Genomic DNA, 22,562 nt, shown 5'->3' on the forward strand with positions numbered 1-22,562 from the left:
CTCTGGATTTTAGTGATTTTTAACAGACAATATAGTTGCATTTCTGCAGAATTCTAAGTGTAAAGTTATCCTTGATTTTTATTTTTCCTGGGCAGTTTTGCTAAGAATGAATTGCCAAAAATCTTAAAACTTGAAGGTTAAGAGAAGTTGGTTATTAAAATGTCACTCCTGGTGTTTTATGAGTGTGATTTAATTCTAGGTAGTTTTAGATGGAAGTGCAAAATACACCATTGATGCTCATTTCCCAGTCACTGAGTTGTAGCTCACACACAGAGCTTGTTTAGAGCCAGTTCATTGTAATGATTTTTTTTTTCCATTGCTGGTGGGTTCAAGCTACTTGGGTCCAGGTCTCCTGGAGTAATGCCTAACACAGTACTGGACTAGACATTTAGTGCATGGGTACCTTTTGGCCTAGGGGATTAGACTCACAGAGGAGCTAAAGCTGATGCATATAGTAAAAATTGCCCTTGGCAGTCTTTTTGAGTTCCCATGAAATGTAATACCGGCTCATCTTTCTACCTGGTCTCCTTCAGGTCTAGATCAGATTACTGCTGTGAATCCCTTGGGGGCAAACTAAGCTGGCTTGGTTTGTGTTTACAGCCCAGTCTTCTACCTATGATGGTGAGATGCTCATCAGTAGAGGTATCTGTGGGCTGAGACTGGGAACCAAGAACTCCCTTCATCTTTTTCGAGATCATTCTGGGGCCCATCTACCTGTTGATCAAGATCATTGACACTATTTTGCAGTAGCAAATATTCCTCCTTTTCATTGAATTTCTAAGACAAGTGTGTGTTGTGTAATTTTACTCTGAAAAGTTGACTCTAAGGAGCCAACCTAGCTCTCAACAAATTTATCTTCAAGGGGCTGGAACTACATACAAATTATGGTGACAACCAGCTAGTCCACAGGCCATGGTTTGCATCTCTAGCACGAATTTGTCAGTGGTTGGGGACTTTTGAGGCCCTTGTTTCCTTTGGATCTGGAGTGGTGGATAGATTTGAATGGGGAGAGCTATAATAAGTAGGGCCTTCCTGTCATGGAGCCTGGCCTGCAGACTGAGAAAACAGAATGCGGGGTCCATGAAGCCATGGAGAAGAGACAGGAGAGGTTTGAGACCTGAAGCTAGCACAAGATTGAGGGAGGCTGCGGGGAAGCCTCTGCTGGCCTTTAAGGACTGGGCCCCTGCTCCCTCCACTGACTTAGCTAAGGCTGCCGATCCTCAGTCTACCAGATTCTTCCCACAATCCTTTTGAAAAGATTCACTGGGTTGCCAGGAGCCACAGTGAGCGACTTCATTCCAAATCAACCATATGCCTGGGATCTGAGAAACTTTCCTCAGACCCTGTCAGCAAATTGTCCTCTGAAGCACTTACGGGCAGCACAGATTGTGGAATGAGTCAGCCCCGGCCACCCGGTGTCAAGCGATGCTGAGAGAGGCTGTTCTCTTGACTTTTTGTTGCTCAATTTCCAGGAAAGCAGAGCTCAGGGAGTCCTCAGCCCTCCTCATTTCTCCTTTCAGACGCGTCTACAATCCTTCCTTCTAAGACAAGGCTTGCAAATACACATGCCTACAGGCACCAGCCTCAGTGAGTGAGGACTCTGGGGAAATGGGGACCCAGTGCCTTACTCAGCCTGATGCTGCCATCTCTTATACCCCCCCCAAGAAAAGCCAGAAATTTGATTTTTGTGTGAATACATTTCTCTCTCAAACATTGCCTCTTTCACCCATGCTGCTGGCCACCATATTGGATCCACTGAGGTGTCTGTGCTATACTCACTGTGATTCGTACCTTACGTGCCTTCTGAGGCCCGTTCTCCACTTCATGCACAGCAGTCTTTGGACTTCCCTGTCTCTGTGATCTACAGGTGGGCCTGCCTCCCTCCCTCTTTGTTGAATCTTCCCTCATCTTTGGAGACTCGTCATCTCCTGTGGGTGGTAGCAGGCATTGCTCAGTAGCTTTCCTAAACAGAGTCAAGTAAAATCATGCCTTTGCAGCCAGAGAGACGGCTCAGTGTTAAGAGCACATACTGCTCTTCCAAAGGAGCTAAGCTCTGTTCCCAGCACCTTTGAGTTCCTCACAACTACATATAAGTCTAGCTCCAGGGAGGGGATCTGACGACCTCTTCTGACCTCTATGGGCACTCACACATACATGACAGATACACAGATGCACACAGGTACAAATAAATGAAAATTTTAAAAATATCTTGAAATAAGAACAATATTAAATATTGAAACCATGCTCTGGAAGGCAGCTATAACCATTCACTGAAGAATCATAAATTCATCACAAAATGACGCTGTATTTGGCTTTACTTATTTACCAGTACCTGGAGTTCGTCTTGATAATACAGCCATACAGCATGGACTGCAAGTAATGGGACACACAAACGCACAGACATTCAGGCACGTGCACACACATCTTTCATGGGCAAGAATACCAGTGATTTTTCCACAGGATATTTATGTGTTATTTTTTACTCCTTCTTTTTAAGAGATACCCAAAGGTTGGCCTTCAAAGGAAAGGAACTCTTTGTGAACCTTAAGTGTGAGTGCATTACAATGCCTTTTTATGGCCCACAAGATAACAGGAACGTTTTCTCTGGCATTTGAAAAGGGCAAAATTGGGAAAGCGCAAAATTATATTGGAACTAAAGAGAAAATTCTTTTAAAAATTATAGTCACAAGTATACCCTTTAAGTGGACTCATGTCTCTTTATGTCTAATTTTTACCAATTACTTTGACTCTTGGGAGAATTATAGTCCTTCTAGAAAGAAGCTTCATAATTAAGGGACATACACAGGGGGTAGAAGCATCTCCCTAGGTGTGCCCTAGAAAATGTTCATGTGAGATGCTGGAGATCAGCCTGGAGCTAGCTGATTGTTGGACTCACATGCAGGATAGAGAAAGTAAATGCTGAGCTTGGTGGTGATTGACACATGTTACTGTGATGGGGAACCTCAGTGCCAGGCCTGTTCGTAGAGAGCAGAGAAATCCAGGAAGGTAGATTGGAAGCTTGGTTCTTAAATCAAAGCAGGGAATAAATAACCAGGCGTCCAGTGTGGAGGTCATTATTGTGGGTTCAGAAATAGGAAGGGTGCCCACTGGTGCCTCAGCTTCCTGGGGTTTGTGGCAAACCTGATTAGCTCCCTGCTAACCCTTCACCCCTCCAGGAGCTGTCCAGCGACACCCAGCCTTCTCTAATTTATCCCTCCTGTTTCCAGGACTGCCTCTGGAGTGACACCCTTCCTGGTGTGTCTAAGTTACAGGATTCCCTGTTAATGATTGTGTTTTCACTTTCCCTTCTAATATGCCAGTGTTAAGCCACATTCTCTTGGGGAAAGAGGTTTTTTCCAATCCACAGCCCTAAACGTCTTGCCTCGCTTTCTCATTCTCTTTTTCCAAAGTGTCGGCCTTTGTCCCAGTGGAGCGAGTAGAAGAGACGTGCTTGGTTTGCGTGAGAGCTCATTTCCCCTGGTCTCAGAGCTGGCCTTGATTGCCTGTGTCTTCCCCAACATTTTTTATTTTTATTTTTTGTCACATTAGCATAGGAGCGTTTCCAATCTTTCCCCACAAGTGTTCTGGAATGGCAGAGAACAGCGCGCAGGTAACCTGCCTGCAGACGCATGAGCACTAAATTTCTTTGAAATTTCCTGTTGATCTTAAAATATATATGAATGTCACAGTACCCTGAAGCGTCTGTTTGTTTTAAAATAAATAAGGCCCCTTCCTCTTACACAGGCATGCAATATTAAAATAAAAATGGACTCTCTAGGAAAATCTATTCTGTGGCATTGCAGGGGACCAGAGGGACACTTAGATAGGAGTTTGAAGGCTGTCTGCACACAGCATAGGTAATTTAGTTGCAAATGATTTTAAAGTGTTAGATTTTTGGATTTACATGTCTTCTCCACATTATATTTATGAATTCGGGTGGTCTTTAAACCTTCTTGACAAACTCCTTTTTTTCTAAATCTTTCCTCGTCTGTCAATCTAACGGCCATTACCAATGGTGAGATCTGGAAAAGACCGGCACTAATTAGATTTTACATATTTCAGTAAGAATACCGAAGCAAGTGAGACATAACTTTCAGATGCGTATAAGGACATCAGTGATTTGCATATGCTGCAGATCCTGATGTGATGATTATCTCTCTAATCTACCCAACTGTGTTCCATAATATTTTAAATGGTTGGAAGACGGAACCATTTTTGCATCAAGGTAAATGCTATAAATATGATTTAGTGAAGATCGTCGCTTCATTTACTTTCTATTCATCGACCATGAGCCAGGACTGAAAATGGCTACAAAGACTTTAAAAACCAAATTAGGAACCTCGTATTCATGCACCACCTGTCTCTGAGGGTCTGGGAGCACTCTGCTTCAAGCAGAGTTCCTGGATGTGTTAAGTATTATAATTAAGCTTCACTGTGTCCTCATGATGGTGGTTTTTGTTGTTAATATTGGTTGAAAACGTTATTACGTGTTCAACAGAGGTTTCATAGTTAGCTATTCTGTGGCTTAAAGATACTATCATCTTCCTTTATCACCAACTTCTCACTTTATATCCTAGGAAAGTGAGGCAGAGGGCTTATTAATGACTTCTCAGCTCTGAAATGGCCTGGGTGGGAGGGTGTGTGTAGAGAGTCCCTGAGGCTCACAGTGTAGAAATACTCCATTTTTGGCCTCCTAGGCTCTGCAGCTCATGCAAATGTCCTCAGAGAAGTCCAGGAACCCATCAGACTTTGTAGCATCCTTGGTCTCTGTGGAGAGGCCTTGAGAGCAGAGGCCTTACTCATCCCTGGGCAGGTATAGACACAAATCTACTGCTGCAGACAGTTTGATGTTCCCAGAATGCTCCATTCCACTGGCTGCTGGGGTCTGGTCACTTTCTTCAGAGCATGGTTCTTGGGCTAAGAGTGGGTTATTTTCTCTCTGCTCCCTCAAAATGAAAATGTGTCTGTGAGGTGCCAGTGTGTGTCTTCTAAAGTGGTGGCCTCTGTTAGAAAGAAAGAGGTGAACACCATTGCCACCCCACAGGAGTTTATAACACACCTAACTTACATTCTTGAAATGTTCATTTTCAAACCTGTGTAGCTTAAGTCCCCAACTTACCATTCATAGCAACCCAGATCTTACTAGGAAGGAAAAATCTACTTGGCCTCATGAAGAACATTGATGTGTTTGCAGGTGCTTCTTTGTATGACCTACCATCTTTCACAGCCACAGTAGCTACCATAGGCTGTGGCTGGCCAGAATCCTTGAGAACTGCATCACGGTGCACTAGGAACAAGGAGCCTTGCTGGAGTTTATCTACTAATACCATTTCAGTCCCTGGAGTTAGCAGTGGGGTTGGGGCTTAAAGGTTAGGGTAAAACTTCTCAACCTTGATGCTTGGCATTTTGGGTCAGATCATTCATTGGGAGGGACTTCCCTGGGCCTTCGGGGGCCTGGTTAGCAGCATTCCTGGCATCCACATGTTACAGCCAATACCCCATTCTCAAGCTGTAGCAACCACAAGTGCTTCCAGACATCTGCCAATAGGCAAACTGCTCCCAGGTGAGAACCCGTGGGTTGAAGTTAAGGTGTGAGGTGTGCCTCTAACTTTATTTTCTCTAGGAAGCTATGTTGTCAGTACCATCTATTACACTAATCTAACTTTGCCACTGAGTGGAATGGCACTTTAATGTAGTGTGTACTTTTCATATGTACCTTAATCTATTCCCCAGGGCTTTATTGTTCCTTCTAATTACTTACTGGCATTTTGCTCTATCTTTTTCCCCTGCTAGGGATCAAACCTAGGGTCTCATGGCTTGTTACACACGTGCGCTACCACTGAACTACATCCCCAACCCTTATGCCATACTATTTGGATTACGATAAACTTGTGGTATATTTGGCAGTAAGAAACTATTCTTCAGGATCTTGGCCACTTTTAAAAAATTACTTATTCTTTTTATTTAATTATGTTTTTTTATGTGTTTGAATGTAATGCCTACTTGTAAGTGGGTGCACCCATGTCGTGCAATGCTCACAGAGGTCAGAAGAAGGTGTTGGATCCCCTAGAAGTGGAATTACAGATGGTTGTTAGCTGCCATGTAGGTACTGGGAATTGAACCTGGGTCCTCTGCAAGAGCAGCCTGTGTTCTTAACTGCTGAGTTATCTTTCCAGCCCCCTTGGTCACTTTTGTACATTTTTTTCCCATATGGATCCTAAAGTAATTTTCTGTGGCTCACAGTAAAACCCGATGAAACTATAATTATGTTAACATACTAATTTGAGAATAATTTTCACCTTGTATTTTCAAGAACACAGAGTTCAATAGTATTGTTGGAAGTAAACTGTTTAGCACTTTACAGCCTTTTGGAGATGTCTGTGTGCTGCTGGGCCAGTGGTTTGTGACAAGAGATTCACCCAGTACTGAAGAACTGAGACTCGCCTTTGTAGTTATTTTTATTGAAAACTTAGAGAAATCAAGTGACCAGTCAGGAATTTAGTTGACTAATGTTGAGGTTGAGGGTGTCCTGGTTTAGTGTGAAGGTCAAAGGTCACCTGTTCATCCTGTATTGAGCAGGAAGGATCTTTAGAGATGGCTGGGCTCTAAGGAACACATTCAGCTGAGCTCTCAGAAAAGCTGATGTGTGAAATATTTATATTTTAACTAAAATACCCCTCAATGATAATGTGAGGGAGCACATAATACCTCATGTTTTTCTCTTCTAAAAAAATTGATATTTTTAAGTATGTGTTTATGTGTGTTTGGGGGGGGGATATGTGCACATGTGTGTATTGGCTATGGAGGCATCAGATCCCCTGGAGCTGGAGTTACAAGCAGTTGTGAGCCACTCCGTGGGTACTGAGACCCGAACCAGGTCCTCTGCACAAGCAGTGTGTGCTCTTAACCACTTGAGCCATCTCTTAAGCCCCTCATGTTTACTCTTATGTGCAGAATGTGTGTGTGTGTGTGTGTGCGCGCGTGTGTGTGTGTGTGCGCGTGCGTGCGTGTGTGCGCGCGTGTGTGTGCGTGTGTGTGTGCGTGTGTGCACGTGTGTGTGTGTGCGTGTGTGTGTGCGTGTGTGTGTGCGTGTGTGACAAAAGGAGGAAAAGGACCACCAGGAAGAGGGGATAAATGGGGGAGGGCGATATAGGGATGACTGTGAGCAAGGTATAATGATACATATGTATAAAAATGTCAGAACGAAACCCATTTTATACACAATTTTTTAAACTAACCCTCATGAAATCCTATAAAATAACTTCAGATTGAGACTTAAAAATCTTGTAAAATGACTGCAGATTAAGAATACCAATACTGTAAAATCCTGCACCCCCAGACACACATGGAGATTGCTACCTAGCTCTTGCTGTTTGTAAGAGCTTTGTGGGGGCACAGAGTGAGATTAAAGCACCTGGTCTATTGAGAGTCAACTTAGAGAGACGTGGAGTTATCAAGAAGACGTTTGGAAATAAGTGTGTCCTCTGTTACCATTCATACTGAACCTCATTTCAAGTAGACATTATGCCTTGAGATTCTAGCTCTTAATCATAGGAACTTAATGTGATCATCTCAGAATAATGCTTATTTCATCTGTTTCTCATCCTCTCCATTTTCTGTTTTGTTTGTTTTATGGCATATGTGAGATGTTAATGTGGTGTTTGAGTTTTCTCTCTCTTTCTTTTTTGAGACAGGGTCTCCCTGTAGCCTCAGCTGACCCAGACCTCAATATGTAGATCTCCCAAGTGCTGGGATTAAAGGCATGTACCACCATGCCAGGCTTGAGTTTTTTCTTGAGGGAGTGTGTGATCAAAAAAAAAAAAAGTAGAGACAAACAGCCCATGCAGCCTCAAGGTCCTACCTTGGTTCCTGAGGTAGAGAGAGAGAGTCGCAATGCTAAGTGTGGTCTATGAACCAGCAGCATCAGCATCTCCTGGGAGTTCCCAAGAAACTTTGGGTTCTCAGGCTCCATCCTGATCTAAAACCAGAATCTGCATTTTAGCAGATTCCAGATGATCTGTGGGTGCATTCAAGTTTGAGAATAGCATTAAGCTGTATTTTCCTACAGTGGAACCACTGGCCATGATCACGTTTAAACTGAAATTGATTAAACCTTAAAGCTTCACTGCAGTGCACTAGGTACATCGCAGTGGTAGCTGCCTGTCAGGTGCTACAGACGTAGGACATTACCATCCCCTGTCCCTGTCTCAGTCAGGTGCAGGGTGAAGTTAGAAGAGCTAGAAAAGCAGGAACAGTAAGCAAACTTGAACTTGGGACATGTGATTGAGTGCAGACAGAGAAAACGTCCTGTCACTCAACTGGCTGTGGCTGGTGAGGCGCTGTTGGGGACTGCCCGTGGGTGGTGATCCTTGATATTTCTGTTTGCAGATATGGGACCTTTTTTGAACCAGTAAATGTCAGTGAGACCTGTTTTTACTCAGTGTTCTGTTTGTGATAAAATGTTCTTAACTATTCATTATTATGATTATCCATTCTTTCTGTGCCTTTCTGTTTGTCCTAGGAGTCTGCAGGATTCCACAGAGAGCAGCACTTTCCCCCAAATCCCATTCCCTGTAGTCAGCTTGCTAGAGGCTGAAATTCTTTTGGTTATATTGAACAGAGAGCACTGAGATAAAGTGTCTTTGTTTACTTGGCCTTCAAGGCGAGCAGTGAACTCCTTGCAGTGCCTATTGGGTGGTTTATCTAGCAGGGAGCCAGCCCTGACTGTAACCCCAGAGACAGGATGTGGCAAGATTTCTCTAGAACAAGTAGCAGTGTAGGATGTTAGTTGTTCCCCTGTAACGGGAGCCCACTTGGCAGTGCACAGCTCCCTGAGAGTGTGTGGTGACAGCGTCATTTTCACATCTGCTCCCATCATTTCCAGAATGTTCCTATAGATATGAAACCCTCTTCAACAGAAGTGGTAAATGTCTGTTGGTGAAAGAGGAAGGGAAAATCAGAAGGAGGAGCAGTGAGCATGGAGGGATTATTTCTCCTTCTGCCTTCCTCCTTGGAGCTCTCTTGTTGAGCTGTCTTAGTAAGTACATTGCTGAAAGAGTCACAGAAATTTGTTTATTTGCTCTTTTCCCCCAAGTATTTTTAAAGCTTCACTATTAGGGGAAACTTTGAACTCAAATGGTCTCATTTCATTTTTGTAGATTTTGTTCATTTTGTAAAGACAGACTATAAAAATTATGGAAATTCTTTTTCCCAATTATTCTAGAAGGGAACATCTTGGGACCATCGTGGTTTGTTCTCCTCCTACGATCCCCAGAAAAAACAGGGATAGAAAATGCCTAAAATCGAGAGATTTTATGTCAGACAATTTTTTAATGTTATTTAGGGCTACAACTTGGGATTGACTACTTACCACTCCATGAAAATCTTGTCATAATTCGTCCATCATACACTGTGCCACCTGCTTGATCTTCTGACTTGACCCTGACATGCTTTTATGTCAGGATGAAGTCAACTGCATTATTTCTTTGCAACCCTGATTCCTAGTCATCTTCCTTAGCCACCAGAGTGTCAGCCCTCCATCAGATTATTCCAACAGTGAATTAATTAATTTATGCATCTGTTAGGTCCTGATAACTACCCAGCTGAGTAACAAGCAGCTCCCACCTCCATAGGTCTTTGCCAAATGGAACTATTTATTATTTCCATGACATAACTCCTGCTTGTTTCCTATCCAGAACTTCAGTGCCTAGAGTGCCCTTTCATCCATGGCCCGGCAACTACTTTCCACACAGCCTCTAAGACTCGGCTTTTATGGTCCTCGCTTTTAAAAAATATTTCCTGATCCCTGGAACTGGAAGTGACTCTCAGGGCACTTCTGTGATCTCCCTAGAACTGGAGTTACAGTGCGCCACCTGACATGGATACTGGGACCCAAATTCAGGTCCTCTGCAAGAGCAGTAGTTTCCCTGAACCACTAAGCTGTCTCTCTAGCCCTAAGATGCTGCATTTCTGGTGGGCAGGATCTAACTTGGTCAGTTTCTTACATGCGGTTGGCAGTCACGCATATGACAGATAGCAAAGTAGATCTTCCTACTACCACTAGATGTAAGTTAATGGAAGTACAACTAATCTATTTTTTTTTCTTTGACAAATCTTTTTCAGCTCTGTAGCTCATTTCTTTTTCTACTATCTCTTTAAAACAAGCTATTCTGGTCATTCTACTTTAACCTGGTGTTGCCTTGGAGGGGAAAAAAATGGATGTGTGGGGGGGTGTTCTTTAACATTTCTTCCTGTTTCCCAGAGAGAAAGAATTTGTTTCTGTCAGCTGACATTTAGTAACTTGTTTCTGGCTGGGGAAGTGCATAGTAGTCTAAGCTGGTGTCCCTCACCATTTCTTCTGATTATTTAAAACAAAGCAAACAGCCCTCCTGATAAGCCACATGTCTCTCCCCTTTCTGTGACTGAGATTTAAGCTGCACTTCTCTTAGGGAAAGGGGTGATGTTTAAACTCATGGCCTTTGAAGTGATTTAAGATTCAGATGCTGAAGTGAAATCTGTTATGTGTTTGTTACTTAAAAGTCATGTACTTCATAGGTCTGTCATGTGCTTATTAGAGGAATCATTTATAATTTTTTACAGAGGCATTCGTTTTTATTTGCTGGAGATTACATCTGTCCACAAGACCCAAATGAGTTCAACTTACAAGTTATTCTTATTTAGTGCCAAGAAACTGAGGCTTCACTCTTCTGCTTCTAGTAGTTTCAAATATTTAATGCAGCACATTTACTGGGAAGCATGCATTTTTATTGGCTTGGAGGGGGTTGTGCCCAGGTTGTGGTGATAGCAGGATCACCACAGCAAAGTGCATTGACCATGGCCCCTAGCTTTCCAGAGAAAGAATCTGTTGAATCATTAAGATGGATGTAGTATCTGCCTTATGGTTATGAGCTGCTTGTTTTGACTATGATACAATTGGATAAATCCTCAGCTCTTATCCGCACTTTCATCAGCTGCCAGTGTTTCTCCTTGGACCTTTGTGTTTCTAATCCAGAGGCCACAGACTAGTGGTGAATGGTCAGAGTCAATCCCAAAGTTGTAGGCCTATATGACATTAGATAAAACATTGTCTGGAGCCAAAATTTTGATATAAAATACAATTTAATGACTTATTTATAAATTTTAGATGTTTTAGCATCCCTGGTCTGGAATTCCTAGCAATGGCTGGGGTATAAACTGCTAAGTGTATCACAGTTTCCCATAATCTCATTGTCCCTCTGTAGTGGTCTGCCTTCCATTGCAGTAACAAAATATGTGAAGCTGTGTACTTTATAAAGAAAGGGAGTATTTAATCTCCCAGTTTTGGAGACTAAACATCCAAATTATGGCACCAGGTCTGGTGAGAGCCCCACCGATCTCTCATATCATCCAGTGACATCACAGAGGGTTGCATGAGGAGAGGTCTGGTTGGGGGACAGCTGCAAGAGAGCAGGGAGGAACCAATCTTGTTCTTTCATAAGAGCCGGCTCATAATGGCTTAACCAGGGTCTTCAAGGGCTACATGAATTTCCCCAAGGGCAGCACCCCCACTAGGCCCTGCCTCTTAAAGATTAGTCATCTCCCACACCATCACACTGACGACCCAACTTCCAATACCATACCACTCCAACATTCAAGCCATAACCCTTCCCTACACCACTGTGATGGCGCTCACTGCCTGTCTTTCATCTTCCACTGTGACGTTTATCATGGAATCTTATGGCTCCCTGAAATGGGCATGGGAAAGAGCCCAGTGGGACTCTGGGGAAAAATAGGAGAGGGTGTGCTTTTTGTGTGTATGTGTGGTTTATGCATATGTGTATGCACATGTGGTTGTGGGGGGCAGGCAGAGGCTGTTGTTAGGTGTCTTCAATCTCTTCACCTTGTTTTTATGAGACATAAACTGTCACTAATCCTGGGTCTCACAGTTTTGATAGACTGGCTGGCCACCAAGCTCTCAGGATCCACCTGTCTCTGTCTTCCCAGTGATGGGTTTACAGCTGTGTGTGACCATCCCTGACTTTAAAAAATATATAATATTTTTATCAGTCCTTTGAGAATTTCATAAATGCATACAATTTATTTTATGTTCATCCCCCATGTCTCCCTGAATTCCTCCCAGATCTACCCCCTACTTTTCCAACTTTGCGTTCTTTCTCTTTTATTTAAAGAACCTCCTGAGTCCAATTTGTGCTGCCCTGCTCATGAGTATGGGGGCCATCCACTAGAGCTTGTTGGCATGCCGGGAGCCATACCCTTAAAGAAACTGACTCTCCCCTAGAAGCCATCAACTGTCTGTAGATGCTTAACTAGAGGTGAGAGTTCACAAGCCCTGCCCACTCCTTACTGGAGTGTTGGATGGCTTGATCTAGCTCAGGCCTTGTGCACCATGCCTGACATTTTTATGTGGGTTCTGGGGCTCCACGCTTGGGTCGTAATGCTTGTGCAGCAAGCCCTTTACCAACTGAATGTCTCCCCACCCTGAAGCGGGCAGACTTCTTGGCAAATGTTCCTACATATTTATATTATATGAAAACAGGGTGTCTGGATGGTGTATTTTGATTAAGACCTTTGACCTTTGACATATGACCTTTCACTCATGTGTTTGTGTACCTTTGAATTTTTGATGCTCTAGCCATCTGGGAAACAGACAACCCAGTCTTTGTCAGGCCTGACAGCTCTGATAAGCAAAAATGTTCAAGTCCATCTGTGTATATTCAGTTTTTCATTTAAGTTGATGCTTGTGTGTAACAAGGTCAATGTGACACAGGAGAGATGGCCTTCTGTGTTCTTAGCTTGACTTCTGCCCAGGTAGTATAGACATTTGAAATACTTCAGCATGTGGCACACGGGCTCTTGGCTTTCTTTTTTGCAGTCAGGAAAAGTCTGTGGACACGTGCCATGTGTTTGTTTGGCAAGCATTTCTTTAAGTGGTTGACATTCAGTTTGGGCCCATGTCCTACTTATAAAGTATCCAGGAAATGGGGACTGTTTGAGATGACCAAGAAGTTGTAGAAGTGGATAATTTCAATGGCTGTACAACATTGAGTGCACTGATGACTTTCCTGATTGAAATGATGAATGTAATGTGTATTTTTTTTTTTTGAGACAGCGCCTCACTGTATAGCCCTGGCTGACCTGGAACTTGCTTGTTAGACCAGGTTAGCCTTGAACTCAGAGATCTGCCTGCCTCTGCCTCCTAAGTGATAGGATTAAAGATGTGAGTCATCATACCAGGCTTGTAATGTATATTTTACTAGCAAAAAAAGAAGTGAGGCTGGGTGGGCATGGTAGTCCATGCCTTTAATCCCAGCACTTGGGAGGCAGAGGCAGACAGATCTCTGTGAGTTTGGGGTCTACATAGTGAGTTCCAGGCCAGCCAGTAGGACATAGTGAGATCATGTCTCAAAAAATAACACTCTCCCCAAAAAAAAAGAGAAGGAAAGAAAAGAAATGGGACTGGACAAATAGTTCCACAGTTAAGAATTCATACTGCTCTTCCAGGGGACCTGGGTTCAGCCCCACTACCCATGTCAGGGCCCTCACAACTCCCTGAAGCTCCAGCTGTATAGGTATCCAATGCCCTCTTCTGGCCTACATGGGTACCAACATTCATGTGTGCATACCCTCAAACAGATACACACATATCCACATAATTTAAAAATAATAAAATAGGGGCTGGAGAGATGGCTCAACAGTTAAGAGCACTTGCTGCTCTTGGAGAGGACCTAAATTCAGTTCCCAGCACCCACATGGCTACTAACAAATCTTAAAAATAATGCTTAAAGTCTTTTTAAAAAATAGTAAGTGTAGAAAGCTAAAGTTGGATGTACTTTAGAACTTTTCCAAGAACCAGAAGCCCCATCTGTGTATTTGGTTTCCTCCAAAAGTCATTCTTCCTGGATTTTTCGCTTTCCCATGGACTCTCCCAGCTGTCTTCCTTCAAGTGTCCCTAGAAGAAATGATTTACCTGGCCTAGGAATCATTTTAGATTAAACAGAAAAGTCATAGAAATATCAGAATTCTTCTATGTCCTTTTCCCAAGTATCCTACCATCTATCATGTGAATGTCCAGCAAACAGCAGTACATTTGTCAAACTGGGAAGTTGACCTTGGTACATTACTATTAATTAAGCTACAGGTTTTGTGTGTACGTCCATGTTTTTTCCTCTGGTGTGTGTGTACACCTGTTCTTGCGTGAGTGTGTAGAAGTTAGAGAACAAGCTCCAGTGTCAGTCCTCATCTTTTGATTTGTTTGAGAGCTTCCCAAAAGTCTCTATCTCTCATCTCCCCGGAGGGCTGAAGTAGGCGTGTGCTACCGCACTGAGGTTTACTGGGCTCTGAGGACCTAGACTCAAGCTGTCAGGCTTGCTAGGCTCTACCCACTGAGCTGCCTCCCCAGCCCCTTCGTCAGTTTTAGGATCCAGTCCGGAGTACCACACTGTACTTGTCACACCCTGATGGCTTTTTAAGACTTTTTAAGCAGCTTCTCTGCTGTCTCCATCACTCAGAGCTCCCGTATTTAAGTGCCAGCTCCATCACTCTTGCACCCATGATGTTCAAGGCACTGCATCTCTGCACAATCTTCTAAATTCCCTTCCTTTTTAAAAAAAATATTGGCAGTGGCTGAAGATAGAACCTACCTGCCCTCCATTTCCACAGACAAGTGAGAGGCCCATGCTGTGAGATGGGCCAGAGCTCTCTTTGGCTATTTTTCCCCCAAGGCTGCTTCTGGGATATGACCTAGAAACATGACTTTTCTTTTCTTCTGAAGGACCTCAGTATTCTGAACCAACCTGGAATAGTAACTTGACAGTCTGCCAACCTAGCAGGATTCTCATAGGTACCTTCAGACCTGTTTCCTTAGGATGGATTGCTCTCAGGATTTCAATGAATATGTAAATTGGAGAGAAGATGATAAGCTTGTCAATGAAACAATTGACAGGGTAGCCCTATGATGCATTCCCTTCAACTGACTTTCAGAATAACGTATCTCTGGTTTTCTTTCTCCTCTGATCACTCCGTATGTAGTCTTTACTGATTTTCTTCTTTGCCTCACTTTTATAGTAAAAATGCTTGAAATGCCATGAAAATCTCATCTGGTCTTAGGCTTTAAACACTGTCTGGACGCTGATAACCCCCCAAATCTACATCTCCAGCCACTTGTCCTTTAGGCTGGAGGGCGGGGAGGGATTTGAAATTGAGGCATAGTCTCATGTAGCCCAGGCTGGCCTTGAACTTGTGCTGTAGTTGAGGATGACCTTGAACTTTTGATCCTTCTGCCTCCACTTCCTGAGTGCTGGAATTATGGGTGTACACCACCATGACTAATTCATGTAGTACTGAGGATTAAACCCAGAGCTTTGCACATGCTAGACCAGCAGTCCACCAACTGAGCTACATCTGTAACTCCAGACTCAAATATATTTTTCAACTGCCATCGGATGTTTCTACACGGATGTTGGCTGGATATGTCACATTCAACATAAATGAAACTGAACCATCAGTCTTCTCCCTTCTTGACTGTGGCAACTTCATTCTCCTAGTTGCTGGGGCAACAGTCCTTAGAGTCAATCCTCATCTACTTTCTTCCTTTCACACCCTACAACTTGTGCATGTGGATATCATGAAGATTCTACCTTAAAAGCAGTCAGCACTCACTAATTCCCACCATTAACAGCCTACTTTGAGCTCCAGCATCTGTTACCTGGTCCACTGAGGTAGTCTTCCAGTGCCTCCAGTGGTTGGAAGGATCCTTTTAAAATGATCAGTTTGGGGCTGGAGAGATGGTTCAGTGGTTAAGAGTACCGACTGCTCTTCCAGAGGACCGGGATTTGGTTCCCAGTACCCACATGGCAGCTGGCAACCATCCATAACTACAGTCCCAGGGGATCCAATGCCTTCGTCTGGCCTCTGTGGCCATTTCACAACGAGTGCACTTACATGCAGGCAGAGTACTCATGCACATAAAATACATAAAAAAAATTTTAATGATCAGTTCATCTTATAACTCTTCTCTTCCCTTCTAGAACTTTCTTCCTCTGTAGTTCTGAGTAAAAACTCTGCCTTCCCTCTGGCCTGAGAAGGTATCTTGTTCCCATGAGTTCTCAAGAGACAGCTGTTCACCACAGTCCTGACTACCAGTGAAAGCAGCTGAAGCCCAGGAAGTTGGAGTGAATTGTCCCAAGGCTCACAGCAGATACGACACCTCGCTAGCTAGCTTTAGATCCTTTAGCTTCTGAACCACAAAACCAGTGGATTTATGAAGTTGGGCTGGAGAGTGAATAAATGTGTGTGTCACGGCTTATGAGCCCTGCACTCAAGGCTTTGACGCATTTGTTGTTAATTTGCAGACAAGGCAGGCTGGGAGGTCATTGCTGGCCCTCAATCTTGCATCCCCGGAAGGATGTTGTGACCCTTTGCTTTTCCTTTTGTTTAAACCTACGTGTCTCTCTGAACTTTTGTAAAGTCATCTGGGCTTTGGTCCAGGGGGAGGTTGTTGGTTTCCCATGTCCTTTTTCAAGACCACACAATTACATCGCCTTTGGGGAACTGTAAATGGCATTTCCCCTTGCCCACAGGAGAGTGGCAAGTGGCTGTTCAGCTGGGAGCCTCTGATCAATTCTTGTTCCTTGGATGCTTGATTGGACTTCCCAATACATGTTCCCTTATGCTGGGTTTCCCTGAGTGGCTAGCCTCTGAACCCTGGAGGCTGCTACAGGAGATACCAACTTCTCGCTCCCAGGGTGGTTCCCAGGGACAGGGAACACTTGTCAGAGGTTGCCCTCAGCTGCCTAACTGGATCTAGGCCTGTCCAGTGAGAGGCCTAGTCTGAACAGGAAGCTCCCATGCCTTCCTATTCAGGCGTTGAATTAGTTTTCATGCTCTGTGATAAATTATGACACGCTTAGTGGCTCACAACAATCCGTGTTCACTACCACAATTTCTGTAGCTTCTCTGGTATTGGTTAGTGTTAGCTATCAGCTTGACACAACCCAGAGTCACCTGGGAAAAGATCATCAATTGAGGAGTTATCTAGATCAAGTTGGCTTGTGAACCTGTCTTCAGGGGACTATTGATTGATGTAGAAAGACCCAGCCCATTATGGGCAGCACCGTGCTCTAGACGGAGGCTCCTGAACTGTCATGAGAAAGAAAATCGGTTGAGAACAAGTTAGGAAGCAGGCCTGTGTACATTTATTTCTCTCTGCCCTTGACTGTGAATGTCATGTGACCAGCTGCTTATGTTCCTGCCTTGACTTCCCCTCAATGATGGACTGTGACCTGGGATTGTAAGCTGAATAAGCCCTTTCTCTCCTAAGTTACTTTTTGTCAGAGTATTTTATCACAGCAATTGACACGAAGCTAGAGCATCTTGTCTGTTTTCAAGCTCATCAGGTTGAAGTATTGGTGTTGCCTGGGCTCTAGTCTCATCAGACTTGATGGGGAAGAAAACCTACCTCCAGGCTGCCTCAGGTTGCTGGCAAAATGTATCTCCTTTCAGACACAGGACAGAGATCACTGTGTTCATACAGCTATAGGCCAGGGCCTCCCTCAGTTCCTTGCCATATGGCCAGCCCAGGACATGACTGCCTCCTTCAAGCTGGTAGAAGGACCTCTAGCTACAGTGTGCCAGGGGGCCTATTAGAGTCTAGTAGCCCACTGAGTACAAGTGAGTCTCAGGTCTTGCCCCCCCAACCCAAAGGTAGTGAATGCACATGTTTACCCCCCCCCCAGGAGCCCTGAAACTGTCATGTAGCCCCACAGGCAGGCTTTGCTGGTGGTCCCCTACGTAGGGTTGGTGGCAGGGAGGGTGGCCTCCACCCAGCTCTTGCCTCTACCAGGCCACAGCTATGACCTCACAACGTGCTAATGTCAAGGCTAGGGCAGCTGGTGCTTGGCGTCAAAGGGCCACCTCCTCTCCCTTGCCACCATTCTTCAGTCATAACTCTTTCATTTCCAGCTATGGAGCTAATTCCTAACAGTGAGGGCAGGCTGATGACTTGCTCATGTGTTCCTCCAATGTGCGTTGCATTGGATTTTCCAAGAAACTATAGGCCAAGAGGTCATTTTTTTTCATGGTTCATCTAGAAAACTCATAATGCCTGCTCCTGTTGACCCTTTGAGCTCATTCAGTTCAGATATAAGTGAGTTAATTATTGGGTGAAGTGAACCAGGGCTGCCTTTCTTGTTACAGAACTTCTTGTTCCAGAACCAAACATGGTAGTTAATAGCTCCTGTGCTGAAGATTATTCTTTGTGAAACTGGGCAGTAGGATGTTTACAGTCAGGCCCATCTTCTCCCTAGTTATTTTATGACTGTTTTAATGAGTGGGTATAATGTTGACTCGTTTCAATGATTACAATTTTTTAATCAAATCATTTGAAAATCTCAATAGCTATTTTAAATAACTTTATATAGCCTGGCATTAGTCTCTCTTTGACAGAAGACTGGGATGTGTGTGTGTGTGTGTGTGTGTGTACATATGTGCACATGCATGTGGAAGACAGGTCAATGTTGGGTGTTGTTCAAAGACTTGTCTACCTTGTTTCTTATGATAGGGAGTCTCACTGGGACCTGGGATTCTCCAGTTAGGGTAGGCTGGCTGGCTGACTAGAAGTCTCCAGGGATCCATCTGTCTCTGCCTCCCCAGTGCTGGGATTATAAGCATATGCCACCAGGCTTGGCTTTTTACATGGGTTCTGGGGATCGAATTCAAGTCCTGCCTTTATGCTTAAGCTTTTTAAGGACTGAGCTATCTCCCCAGGTCCCAAGAACTGGCATTTTGTGTTTTAGAGCTCCTCTTCCTCATCCCAGTCTCTGGTTCTTGAGATGCCACATAATACATGTGACAGTATGTCTTGCTCAAATCTTCTCTTTCAAAAATCTGGAATCTGGGACTGGAGAAACGACTCAGCAGTTAAGAGCACTGGCTGTTCTTGCAGAGGACCAGGGTTTAGTTCTCAGCATACACATGGTGCCTAACAACCATTTTTAACTCCAGTTCCAGGAGATCCAACTCCCTCTTCTGACCTCCCCGAGCATTGCACACATGCAGGCAATACACATAAAACAAACACATAAAACAAACACATAAAATAAAAATGTTTTTAAAATCTGGAATCTGGGCTGGAAAGATGGCTCAGTGGTTAAGAACATCGACTGTTCTTGCAGAAGACCCGGGTTTGAATCCCGGCACCCACATGGCAGCTAACAACTGTCCATAACTCCAGTTCCAGGGGATTCGATGGCTTCTTCTGTCCTCTGTGGGCATTGCATGATACAGGTGCACTTACATACATGCAGGCCATACACACATACAATAAAAATAATTTTGAAAAATCTGCAATCTTCTGTCTGTCTTCTTATAAGGGGAGAACCCAGGTCTAATCTCTGGTCAGGCACTAAGGCAGGAAGGCTAGGGTTCCAAGCTGCTTTATTCTGTTAGAATTGGTTTATTGCAGGTTGACTAGTTTGAAATCAGTTTGTTCTTTTACGTTTTTTACATTTCAAATGTATGCGACTCATTATGCTAGCCCAGAAAGGATATGTTAGAGGGAACACTAAAACTTTAAAAAAAAAAAAAAAAAAAACTATTGAAGTTTGCTTACTGAACCACAGTCACACACCTGGAGAAAACCAAATCCTCTTTATTTTTTTTTCTCTTAAATTTCATGTAAATCACACCCAGATGGTTAATGGAAACATAAATTGCTTTTCACGCTACACAAGAGCCTTGGAAATTCATTTTTAAACTATCATAACAAATATGCATTCACATATACTGGAGAGAGAGAGAGAGAGAGAGAGAGAGAGAGAGAGAGAGAGAGATTTTGAAAGATTAACCTTAGGAATTTTCTAGCCAAGCCTCTGCTGGAGCAGCTTCCTTCTAGTTCAGGAGGCCAGCTTACTCTTCAGCTGGTGCAGGGGATGTGGTGGGAGACCCACAGCCAGCCACCCAAGATGGAGAGCATGTTTTGTTGATTCTTGGTTACACCTTGTGTTGCTTTAGGCGTGCTGAGACTCTCCTTCAATTTCTGTCACCACACAGCTTCCAGAGGTTCCTCGGGCCCATGTTAGTGCACATGGAAGCCTACAGAGAGGTGACTGGATGAGTGGAGCCCGTCCCCCGCCACCCATGGTTATTTGCTCATGCTTCTCCTGATGGCCCAGCTATATGCTGTGTCTGAGAGGGTCTCATGGGGAGCAGTCAGCCTAGCCATGTAAGGGTGGGGTAAACCAGGCACTCTGGTAAGTCTCTGTAGTCATCCCAAGTCCCAAGGCTTGTATCTCTAACCACCCTAACTACCCTTCATTACACTCCGCTTTCCCAGAATTTTTGCTTGTAGTTGCCTCATGATCTTTTAATTTTTTATTACATTCTTAAAAGATTTAAAAAAATTTTTACAAAAACGTTATTGAGAATTTCATACATGCATTATAATGTGTTCTGATCAAATCCATGCCCACTCCCTCCCCTCCATTCTCCCCTCTGAAGAGGTAACCCTAAAATCTTTTAAGGATTAGATACAAGCTCCCAAATACTTTTGACATTTTTGGTCTTTGGAACAGAGTATGTTGCTATTTTATTGTGTGTGTGTGTGTGTGTGTGTGTGTGTGTGTGTGTGTGTGAGAGAGAGAGAGAGAGAGAGAGAGAGAGAGAGAGAGAGAGAGAGGTGTATCCTGTGCATGCAAATGCCCACAGAGACCAGAAGAGGGTATTGGATCCCCTGGAACTGGAGTTACAGTTGTTGTAAGCTACTATGTTGGTAGATGGGGACTGAACCTGGGTCCTCTACAAGAGCAGCAAGTGCTTTTAACCACTAAACCATCTCTCCAGTCCTACATTTATTTATAGTGTGTGTGTGTGTATGTGTGTGTGTGTGTGTGTGTGCATGTGTGTGTGTATGCACATATGTGGAGGTTAGAGGACAACTTGCAGGAGCTGGTTCTCTCCTTCTGCTGTGAGAGACCCAGGGACAGACCTCAGATCATCAGGCCTGGCAGCAAGTGCTTTCACCCACTGAGCCCCTCACAGTCTGTCTTTGATGCATCTTTTGGTAGATTTTTCCAGATTTCACTCTGTAGGGGTTGAAGCCTTTAAGGATTATTAAAAATTAATTTTCTAAGTTCTTTCCCTTTGGGCTAGTAGATTACTATTCTCTCTGTGTCTCTCTCTCTCTGTGTCTCTGTCTCTTTCTGCCTCTCTGTCTCTCTTGCCCTCTCTCAACATCTATGTATCATCTACTATATAAGCCATACTTTCTATACACAATATTCTATAGAGATGTGTCTTACATAGAGTTCAGCTCTAAGCTGACCCCCCTCCTTCCTTCCTTTCCTTCTCTCTCTTTCCTCTCTCTCTTTCCTTCTCTGTCCTACTTTCTCTCCCTGTATCCCCTTTAAGATCTGAGGCTGGCCTGGCTTGGAACTTGCCATGCACGCAACCTGGCCTCAAACACTCAATCCTCCTGCCTCAGTCTCCCAAATGCCAGGACTACAGGTATATGCTGCCACACCCAGTCTTTTAGGAAGTCGTTCAGTGGCACAGAAATATATATATATATATACATATTTTTCAACTATTTATCAAGCTATTTTTCTGTAGTGCTGTTTTTTAATTATTTTGAATTTGCTTTTGAATTTTTTTGTGTTTCATGCAGAGCATCTCAAGCAATCTTAATCACCTTTATACCCCCATCCCCACTGGCACCCTCCCATAGCCCCACCCCACTGAAGCCCATATATACTTTGTCATCCTTGTTAAGGCCCACTGTGTCCTCAGTATCCCCAGCCATTCCCCAGTGCAAGTCTAGTCACTGAGGTCTAGTCAGCCTATCTAGAGTTCCTTGTTTTAGGGAGATCAGTTCTTCCTCATTGTATTAGTCACTTTTCTGTTGCTGTGATAGAAACACTGACCCAAGCAATTTATAGAAGGAAGAGTTTATTTGAGCTTACGGTTCCAGGGGAATTACAATCCATCATGGCAGGGAGGCATGGTGGTGGGAGGTGGCTGGAGCAGGAGCAGCAGAAGCTAAGCTCTCACATCATCATGCAGGCACAGGAAGCAAGAGGGCCACTGGAGATCCTGCAAGGCTTAAGAACTCTCTCAGCCCACCCCCAGTGACGTGCTTCCTCCAGGATAGCAATGACTTCTAAAACATCACACAACAGGAACATCATCTGGGGACAGAATGTCCAAATACTTGGAGCCTATGGGGGACATTTTCGTTCAAACCACCACACTCATCTAGCAGCAATCAGTTGTCAATATTTCTTCAGATAAGATTGGGATCTGCTGTTCATTTTCCCAGTTCTGTGCTGGGTTTTTGTTATGTGTATGAGTGTTTTGCCTGCATGTATTTAGGTGCACCTGAGCATGCAATGCCCATGGAGGCCAGAAGACAGTATGGATCCCCTGGAACTGGACTTACAAACCTTGTTAGCCACCAGCCACCATATGGGAACCAAACCGTGGTCCTCTGGAAGAGCAGCCAGTGCTCTTAACTGTTGAGCCATGTTTCCAGCCCCAGCAGTTTGTTTTTGTCAACTACATTCAGGAAATAT

At 43.9% G+C, this 22,562-nt stretch overlaps 1 protein-coding gene across 2 annotated transcripts in view; it reads left to right on the forward strand.

The window, feature by feature from the left end:
- Rftn1 (raftlin, lipid raft linker 1) overlaps positions 1 to 22,562 on the forward strand; it is a 228,238-nt gene that overhangs the window by 111,386 nt on the left and 94,290 nt on the right. The gene's annotated exons all lie outside the window — the stretch shown is intronic.

The sequence above is a fragment of the Nannospalax galili genome, unplaced genomic scaffold (genome assembly GCF_000622305.1).
Source record: "Nannospalax galili isolate Female #2095 unplaced genomic scaffold, S.galili_v1.0 scaffold364, whole genome shotgun sequence".
NCBI classification, from domain to species: Eukaryota; Metazoa; Chordata; class Mammalia; order Rodentia; family Spalacidae; genus Nannospalax; species Nannospalax galili.